This window comes from Rattus norvegicus, chromosome 19 (genome assembly GCF_021556685.1).
Source record: "Rattus norvegicus strain SHRSP/BbbUtx chromosome 19, alternate assembly SHRSP_T2T, whole genome shotgun sequence".
Classification (NCBI taxonomy): Eukaryota; Metazoa; Chordata; class Mammalia; order Rodentia; family Muridae; genus Rattus; species Rattus norvegicus.
In genome coordinates, this window is record NC_141552.1 from 63,281,979 (window position 1) to 63,291,098 (window position 9,120).

Consider the following 9,120-nt stretch of genomic DNA (forward strand, 5'->3'; position numbering starts at 1 on the left):
CTGCTATTCGAGCCAGACTTTTGGAAGTAAGGGTGCATTAAGTTAATTTTTCCAAAATTACAGCTTTTAAGGCTAGACATGGAGGCGCGCGTCTAAGTCCCAGCAGTCCGGAGGCTGAGGCAGGAGGATTCTGAGTTCGAGACCACTCTAGACTACAGAGTAATGCCATCCTGAAAAAAAAAAATGTACCGGTTGGTTTAAAAATGTATGGTTACATCTTTTTAATTTTATGTTTATATCTGTGGGTGTTTTGCCCTTGTACCCACATGCATGCAATGCTTGAGGAGGCCAGCGGAGGGCACTTAGAAACCCTGGAACTGGCATTAGCAGTTTTGAGTTACCTTGTGGGTACTGGGGAATCAAATCTAGGTATTCTGGAAGGGCCACCAGTCCTCTTAACAGACTAGCAGGTTCTCCGGCCCACTTTGTGGTTATATCTTGTACGTCTATATGTTCCTTATGGTACCAACCTTTCAGTCACCTCTTGTTTGGCCTGCCCAGTGTAGCTATTTCCTCAGGATGGAAACATTTGCTCTTAGAGGAAAAGGGAGGTTCAGGACGCTCACAAGACCTAGGAGGCCTTCTGGATCACGTAAGGGGTACACAGTTGCTTGTTAGAGGAGACTTTCTGGAGCCTTGCGGGCTGTGTCATGAACTCCAGTGAGGCAGCCACCAACTCCAGTGCGCCTGTTTTCCCGTGCTAGGGTGGACTTTTCAGTGTTAGCGATGCCATGATTACCTGTACACCTCTAAAGAGCCACGCACTTGTAGGTAACCCAGATGAACTCAGCAGTTCACCGAGGTGGACCTGAATGGAACTGAGGCAGAATAGAAAGACAGGAACATCAAGGTGAGTGGGAACAGAAAGAAGGCCCTCACACTGGGATCTCGCTGACCTTTCTTGTTGGCTAAGAGTCAAGAAACCAGCAAGATTGATAAACCCAACATTGCCTCCAGAGATAATGTGCTTTCCTCAAGACAACACAAACAGGATGTTAAAAACAGGAAATAAATTGTGCACACTCACGGCCAGAGTGTTTGTGTGCATCTAAGTTAGCTGAATAGCAAAAGCACCCTATTCCGCAAGAGACCCTGCCTTAAAAATGCTCTTATCTCTTGAGGACCTCTGGCCTTTAAGTACCCAGGCAGACATGCAAATGCATGTGCTCGCACACACACACACACACACACACACACACACACACACACACACACACACAAATAAAATGTAAGTTGGACTTGGAGCTGGCTGGAGAGATAGCTCAGTAATTAATAGCACTTGCTGCTTTTGCAAAAGATCCAAGTTAGGTTCCCAACACTCATACAACAGCTAACAACTATATGCTACAGTTCCAGGGGATATGGTGTACATACACGTATGCAAAACACTCATATACATAAAGTAAAACATTTTTAAGTTACCAGCTCATATATTTTACTTAACATTTACTTATTTAATTAGTTATTTTGAGGAAGGATCTCATATAGCCTGGGTTAGCCTCAAACTTGTCATGAAGCCTTGGGCTCCATCCCTGTACTGTATATACAAGGGTATGGTTGTGGTCATGATAACTTATGCTCGTAACTTCAACACTTGGAAAGTGAAGTTGGGAAGATCAGAAGTTCAAGGCCATCCTCAACCCTTTACTAGATTTTAAGCTTTGACGAATCTTTAAAGCTTGTAAACTACATCTTTTGGAGAATGTGGCTTAAAAGACTGTAGGTTCCTATGTGTGGCCATTGTGAAGACAGATAAGTATGACCTTCTGTAAAAACCCACACACCTGTCTTGAGATTGTGTATTATCCTTCTCCGTGACTAACTCCATACTTAATAAACTGACTGACTTTGCTTCTGTCTCCTCATCCTGAATTCTTCCCTACAGCCAAGTCTAAGATCCTTGTGTTGAGAGCCCTGAGCTGAAGGGAACAACTTAGGCTGCTGCCAGCTGTTGGGCTGTGTCTCCCACAACCGCTCACAAAATGATTTCTTTGGTCTGCCGTTGCTGTGCTATTAGGGTGAGCAGATACTTGCCCATGTCTCTCCAGGAAGCGTCATGCCAGCAGCCTGCTATCCTGCTAGTTTTGACTCCATGACCACTAGTTTGTGGCCAGGGTTTTTTGTATGTAGTCAGGAAGGAAGGTTTTGTTCCTCTAACCCCAAGGCCGAGTGGCCACTGGAAGCAGAGTGTATTTTTCAAAGAGCAAGGTGAGAAGCTTTCCGAAATCCTACGGAGGCAGTGTTGTTTTGTATGCACATGTCAGTGTTCAGTACGCTCAGAGATGAATCTGGAAGACAGACACATGAGTCCTTAGTCCAGAATGCTGAGATGGTTTGATTTTAGTGAACACAAGACTTTCAGGGGAGGGAGAGGTCGGCTAAACTTGTATGTGATGGATTCATCGGTATGCCTGATGTCCGGGGACAAGAATCATCTGTAACTGGTAATGTGACTCACTACTGGAATCCCAGCACTTAGGATAAGGCAGGAAGATCGCTGTTAGTTTGAGTCTAGCCTGTGCTACAGAATGAAACCTTATCTTGAAAAAGCTACGCAATGTGTAACAAATGTGATGAGAATCTTGGCACTGGCAATCTGAGAGAGAACTTCACAGAACCAGAGACCCAGAAAGGCGCTGCAGACAGGCCTATTGCTTTCTCAAGACACCGCAAAGAGATCAGAACATGTCACCCCAAAATACACCTAACATCAAGTTTATCTGGAGCCAAAGGTCACTGAAAAGCTTCCTCTGCCTCCCTCACTCCCTGCCTAATGACAATGAAGTATGACCGGACTTCCAACTCCTTCACCAGGAGAGTACAGAGGAGCCTCCCATGCATTTCTGAGAGCACAACTGACCTGTCTGGCCCGCTGCCTTGAACCCCAAAACAGCTTTCCTTTGTCCCTGCCTTCTGCGTATGTATTCTTCGTTGATGGTGGTAGAGAGACCGGATTTGAAGTCCTTCTTGGGTTTCCTGCAGGTGTCAAGTGAGGTACATGAAGATGAATGCCTGCCTGTTTTTCTCTTGGCGGTCTTTGTTTCAGGGCTCCAGCCCAGACCTGAGGAGGAGGAAGGAAAGGGCTTTCCTCTTCTCCTGTGTCCCCACCCTTTGGCCTCATCCCAGCGTTTTCACAAGGATATGGAGAATAGAAGGATCCTCCTCTTGGCCTTGTGAATCACACTCTTTGAGAGCCAGGAACTTCTAAAGTAAAAAGTGTGGTGCCCTCTCAGAAATGCCAGCCGGAAAAAGATGCAGTTTCTGGGGCAGGTTCTCCCCAACATCTGGTCTTGGTCAGCAGATGTTCCCTGGACCTGAATATTTATTTTGTTTTTTTGAGAAGGGACATGGTTTCTCTCTGTAGCCCTGACTATCCTAGAACTCACTCTGTAGACCAGGGTAGCCTCAAACTCAGAGATCTGCCTGCCTATAACTCCCAAGTTCTGGGATTTAAGACTCACTAACATAATCTCAGCCACCATTGCTCTGCTGTTTTACTGAGATAGGGTCTTACCTGCTAGCCTTGGCTGGACTGAACTTGCTTTGCAGAACTAACGAACTGACCTGTGTGCACATGCGTGTGTGTAGGCCAGAGGGATAAACTTGGATGCCATTCCCCAGGAGCCATCCATCTTGTCTCCGGAGATGGTGTCTCTCCCAGATATGGAACTCAGTGACTCAGCAAGAGTAGCTGGCCATTGGAACCCAGGGATCCTCCTATCTTTGTCTCCCTCCCCCAGCACTGGGACAACAGGCATGCCCACCCCAGGCTGCGGTTTCTAGGGATGAGGCCCACATCCTCACCCTGTACAGCAGCCACTTTACCAACGAAGCCGTCTCAAGCCCGACTCTCAGTCGCCACCTCTAGGTCATTCTCAGCAGCAGGGTTTGACCTGCCAGTCATTCCCTGCTCCTAGCCAGAGCATTTTAAAGGGCCCAAGCTCCACAGCCTTGAGGCTGAGGCCCTCTTTTTAACGTGTATGCGCCTGGGTTGTTATCCACACAAGTACAGCGCACCCAGGATCCCCTGAAGCTGGAGTTACAGGCAGCTGTGTCTTGCCTGATATGAGTGCCGGGAACCAAACTTAGGTCCTCTGCAAGAGCAACAAGTGCTCTTAAGGGCTGTCCAGCCCAGGACTCCGTAATGTTGGCGTTGGCAGAAGTGACAAGCAGGGTTTCCTTCTGACAGGTGGCTCTAGTTCATTCATTAGACAAACAAGAACTGGTCTCCCGGCAGAGCCCTCCCCTTCCCCCTCCTCCTTCCCCTCCCCCTTCCCCTCCCCTGCCCCAAACAGCCCTTGACGGTTCCATTCCACAGTATAGAGGGAGGCCGGACTGTGTGTACTATTGATTAGCATAGACAGAAAGGTTCATGGTACCCTGTGCTAGCAAGACAGACTGTTAAGATTTGTTCATCTCTCCAAGAGCCTGCTAGCAAGAGGACTCCCCAGAATGTGAGTGTGCACCCCCTTTGATCCAGCTCCTGGGAATTTACGTGTATAAACACTTCTGTTCGCTTAAATGTGTGCACCAGAGTGCTGACATACATCAGCCGCATCCCATGTGCCTGTCAGCATATTAGTGTGTTACGCTCACCCCAGATGAGGGATATGCATGCTTATATAGTCATAGAATGCCTGTGGAACAGATTTAAAAACAAACCTGAGGGGGTTGGGGATTTAGCTCAGTGGTAGAGCACTTGCCTAGCAAGCACAGGGCCCTGGGTTTGGTCCCCAGCTCCGAAAAAAAGAATAAAAAAAAAAAAAACAAAAAACAAAAAAACAAACCTGAGGCTGGAGAGATGGCTCAGTGGGTAAAGGCATAGGAGGCCAAGCCCAACAGCCTGAATTCCCGTCCTCAGAACCCACATGGGGTAATAGAACTGATTGCCTTGAGATGTCCTCTGACCTCTTTCTACACTTGCTGTGGCATACACATGCGTGCACGCTCACGCGCGCGCGCGCGCGCGCGCGCACACACACACACACACACACACACACACACTTTTGAAAAGGGAATAGGCCTGTCATGTCAAAATATATGTGTATGTTATGAGTGTGTGTGTGTGTGAGAGAGAGAGAGAGAGATTTGATGTCTCTATATCATCTAGCAGCTGGAGAGATGGTTCAGGGGTTAAGAGCATTTGCTGCTCTTGCAGAGGACTACGGTCTGATTCCTAACACCCACATAATGGTTCACCATCCTCCTTACACCCGCTCCAGAAGCCCCAACACTCTCTCCTGACCTTGAGGACCAGGCACACCCTTGGTACATACACTCATAAACCATTCAGACAAACACTCATAAACATAAATATTTAAGCTTTTTTTTTTCAATCCAGGATCCACAAATGAGAGAAAACGCACAATGTTTATCTTCCCGCAACTGGTGTGATTGTCCCCATTGTTCTGTGACCGGTGTGACTCATTTTTTTGTGTGACCGTCCCCATTGTAATCCATTTTTCTGAAAATGACATGGCTTTGTTCTTTAGGGCTGAACACAATTCCACTGTGCGAACCCACATTATCCTTAGCCAACCTCAGTTCTTGCACACCCAGGTGGTCCATGATGGCGCTTCAATAATCTTGTGTGCATGCGTCTGTGACACGTCAACATGGAGTCATTTGAGTAATGAGTAGTGTGGCAGGGGACTGCCACACGGGTTGCTGGCAGTACATAAGGGCTTCCTACTGTCTGCATCCTCACCAGCGTTTCTGGTTTTCTTAACAACTGCCATTCTGGCTGGGGCAAGGTGGGCTTCCACTGACTTAGGGTTTGAGTTCCTCAGATGGATAGTGAGGCGGGACATTTTCTTCTTGTGCTTATTGGCCAGCTTTTAAGTGATTCTTGAACCATGTAGGGAGGGGATGGGGAGATGGAACCAAGGGGCTTTGCCCATGCTCAGCCTGAGCTCCACCACTGAGCTCCACCACACCCTTTTTTTTTTTTTAAATAAAACTCTTTATACGCCTGTGTTTGTGTAGATCAGAGAACAGCTTTTGAGAGTCGGATCTCTCCTTCCACCATATGGAACCCAGAGATCGAACTCCCATGGTCCAGCTTGGTGGGGAGCACCTTTACCTTCAAGCCATCTCACCGGTCCAGAGCCTATTTTAAAAATGTATCATTTGATATAAATAAGAAACCGGACAGGCTGAAGAGATGGCTCAGCGGTTAAGAGCACTGACTGCACTTCCAGAGGTCCTGAGTTCAAATCTCAGCAACCACATGGTGGCTCACAACCATCTGTAAAGAGATCTGATGCCCTCTTCTGGTGTGTCTGAAGACAGCGACAGTGTACTTATATATAATCAATCAATCTTTAAAATAAGAAAAAGAAAGAAAGAAACCGGACAGAGCTATTGGCCAAACACTTGAACAGGTGCTCTCAGGCATTCCGCACACACTGCCTGGCACTTGCTATCCTCAGTCAAACTCCCACCATGGTGAACCTTTGGTCACATTGCTCCAGAAAGACCTCGATGAAAACCACAGGGCCAGCAGCGGTCAGAGCTTCTGCTTTCTGCTGCTGGGGACACAACACCGCCTCTATGTGCCCCATGCTTGACATAACCTAAAGTCCCTGAAGTGCAGGGCAGATAAATAAACTGTCTGTTGTACAGTAGACATAGTGGATAGTCATGAAAACGTAGAAATGGTCTACAGTAAGGAGAAGGTGACAGCATGAATCAAGATGAGATGTTACATAGAAGAAGCAAAGTTCGCCAAGAATGCCCACAGCATTCCTGTCAAAAACACACAAAAATGGCCTCAGTGAAACCAAGGCTGTTGTGGCTCCATTGAAGGGGCCGGTGCAGGAAACAGTGCTCTGCTGTATGGCCTGGGTGCTGGGAACAGTGTTCTTTTGATGAGAACCCATTGGCCATTGGGGTTTGTAGCTCCCATAAGCAAATGCTAGGGAGACAGTGCTAAAGACAGCACCTAGGGAGAAGCAGAAATGTGCTCTGGAAAGGTTCCCAGGGTGTTCGACATTTTCTGCTGGGGGTAAACTTGTCAACAGCCAGATTAGGAAGGCCTGGTGACTGAAACTGCACACCCCACAGTGTTGAGCAAGGCCCCGGAAGCCAAAACCCGAAGTGAGGCAATGTGTTCCTCAAATCTTTTGTTCTGGGTGCTTCACCTCACCTGTGGGCAGAGGCTGCTAGGAGTGGCCAGCTTGGTGGCTTAGGTGCTGGGTGAGAGATGTGTCCTCAGTGCTCAGGAGGTTAGGTACTTAGGAGGACAGGTGTTTCGTTGGACAATGCATGCTTGGGGCTAGGAATGGCTGCTCGCTGAAAGCTGAGCTTGTCCTTGTCACTCCTCCCTTCATGCCACTCACTGGCATGTCCCTGAAGAGTGGATCGAAGTGCTATCCTGCCTGGCCACCTGTGGAATCCCCCTTCCCCCTTCTCTCTCCTGAAACATTTTCAATCCCATAATCCCCTGTCTTTGAGCCTGTCGTCTCTGGTTCCCCCAAGCCCCCCATCTTTCACTTTTTACTTTATTCCTTTCTTCCCCACTACGCAAGCCTCACAGAGGATTGGGAGATACGTTGGAACCTTAGTCAGTACCCTGTCCTAGACCTGTTGCCTGCCCATCTTCCTCCAGGAGCACCCTTGATTACCTTTCCCTTGTACCAGTCAGCCTGGTGGGACCGGCCTCAGGGACAGGCTCTAAGGATGGCTCATTTCCACCAAATCATGGGATTCTGCTGGAAGAATCAAAAGAGAAAACCCATTCTGTCCATTGCCAAGGCGAGACAGTATGATCCTGGAGCTGCTTGAGGCCATTGTGTGAAAAGGACCTAATCTGGGAAGGGAAGTTGATCTAGGCAGTGTTGTGGTTATGGTTTCTATTGTCAGGATAAACACCATGATCAAAAAGAACTGCCTTAGCACATTACTGAAGAAAGTGAGGGCCAGAACCCTGGGGGAGTGCTGATTACTGGCCTGCCTGCTCCTGGCTTGCCCAGCCTACTGCTCTGTAGCTCCCGGGACCACCTGCCCAGGGGTGTCACCTCCCACAATGACCTAGGTCCTTGCACATCAATCCAAAACTGCCTCACAGGCCAATCTGGTGCGGGTGTTTTTTCTACTGAGATTCCTACTGAGATCCCAAATGACTAGCTTGTGTCAGGTTGACAGAAAACTGGCCAGCACTGGTAAGACAGGAAGAGACGAGTTCTAGTAATATTTTTTTGTGCAGCTAGATCCTGCTGGGCTTTTTAATTATAGGACCCCACAGATACCTCTTCAAAGGGACAATTTGAACAGAGTGCCCATCCCATAGACTCACCGTTTGAATGCTTGGCCCACAGGAAGTGGGACTATTAGGAGACGTGGCCTTGTTGGAGTGGGTATGGCCTTGTTGGAGAAAGTGTACCACTGTAGGGGCCTGGTTTGAGGTCTCCTGTGCTTAAGCTCTGCCCAGTGTGGAATTCCAGTCTCTTCTCGGCTGCCTTCAGATCAAGATGTAGAACTCTTGGCAACTCCAGCACCAAAGCTGCCTGCACCCAGTTATGATGATGATGGACTGAACCTCTGAAACTAAGTCAGCCTCAATTAATTGTCCTTTATTAGAGTTACCTTGGTCATGCTGTCTCTTCCCAGCAATAAATCCCTAAGTCCTGCTTATAGGGCACAAAAGACCCTAATAACTGTCCTTCAAGGGAAAGCACCCTGGCAGGCCCCATCTGTCAATCAAGAGTTCTCCAGAGGAGCAGAACAGAATATGGGCTACAAAGGTTTATTAGATTGTCTTACATGACAGGGCCTGGACAGCCCAACAGTGGTCATCTGTATGCTAGAGAGTCTGAGAACTTAGTGGCTGATCGGTGCTTGAGGCTGGGTGTTTTACCAGTCCCAATCTGACATTGAAGGCTGCTGGTCTTCAGTCCATGTTTGAAGGCCGAAGAAGGCAGGTTCTGATGTCAGCAAAGGCTGGTGGCAGAAATAGCATAAATGTGCTCACCAGCAAGGGACAGAGGCAAAAGCAGCACCATTTCTCTCTCGACGTCTTTTCTGGGTCCCCCCACAGAAGATGCCACCCACCCTGGGAGAAGGGCTTTCTTCCTAAATTAATCCTTTCTGGAAATACCCTTATACCTGACCAGAAGTTTG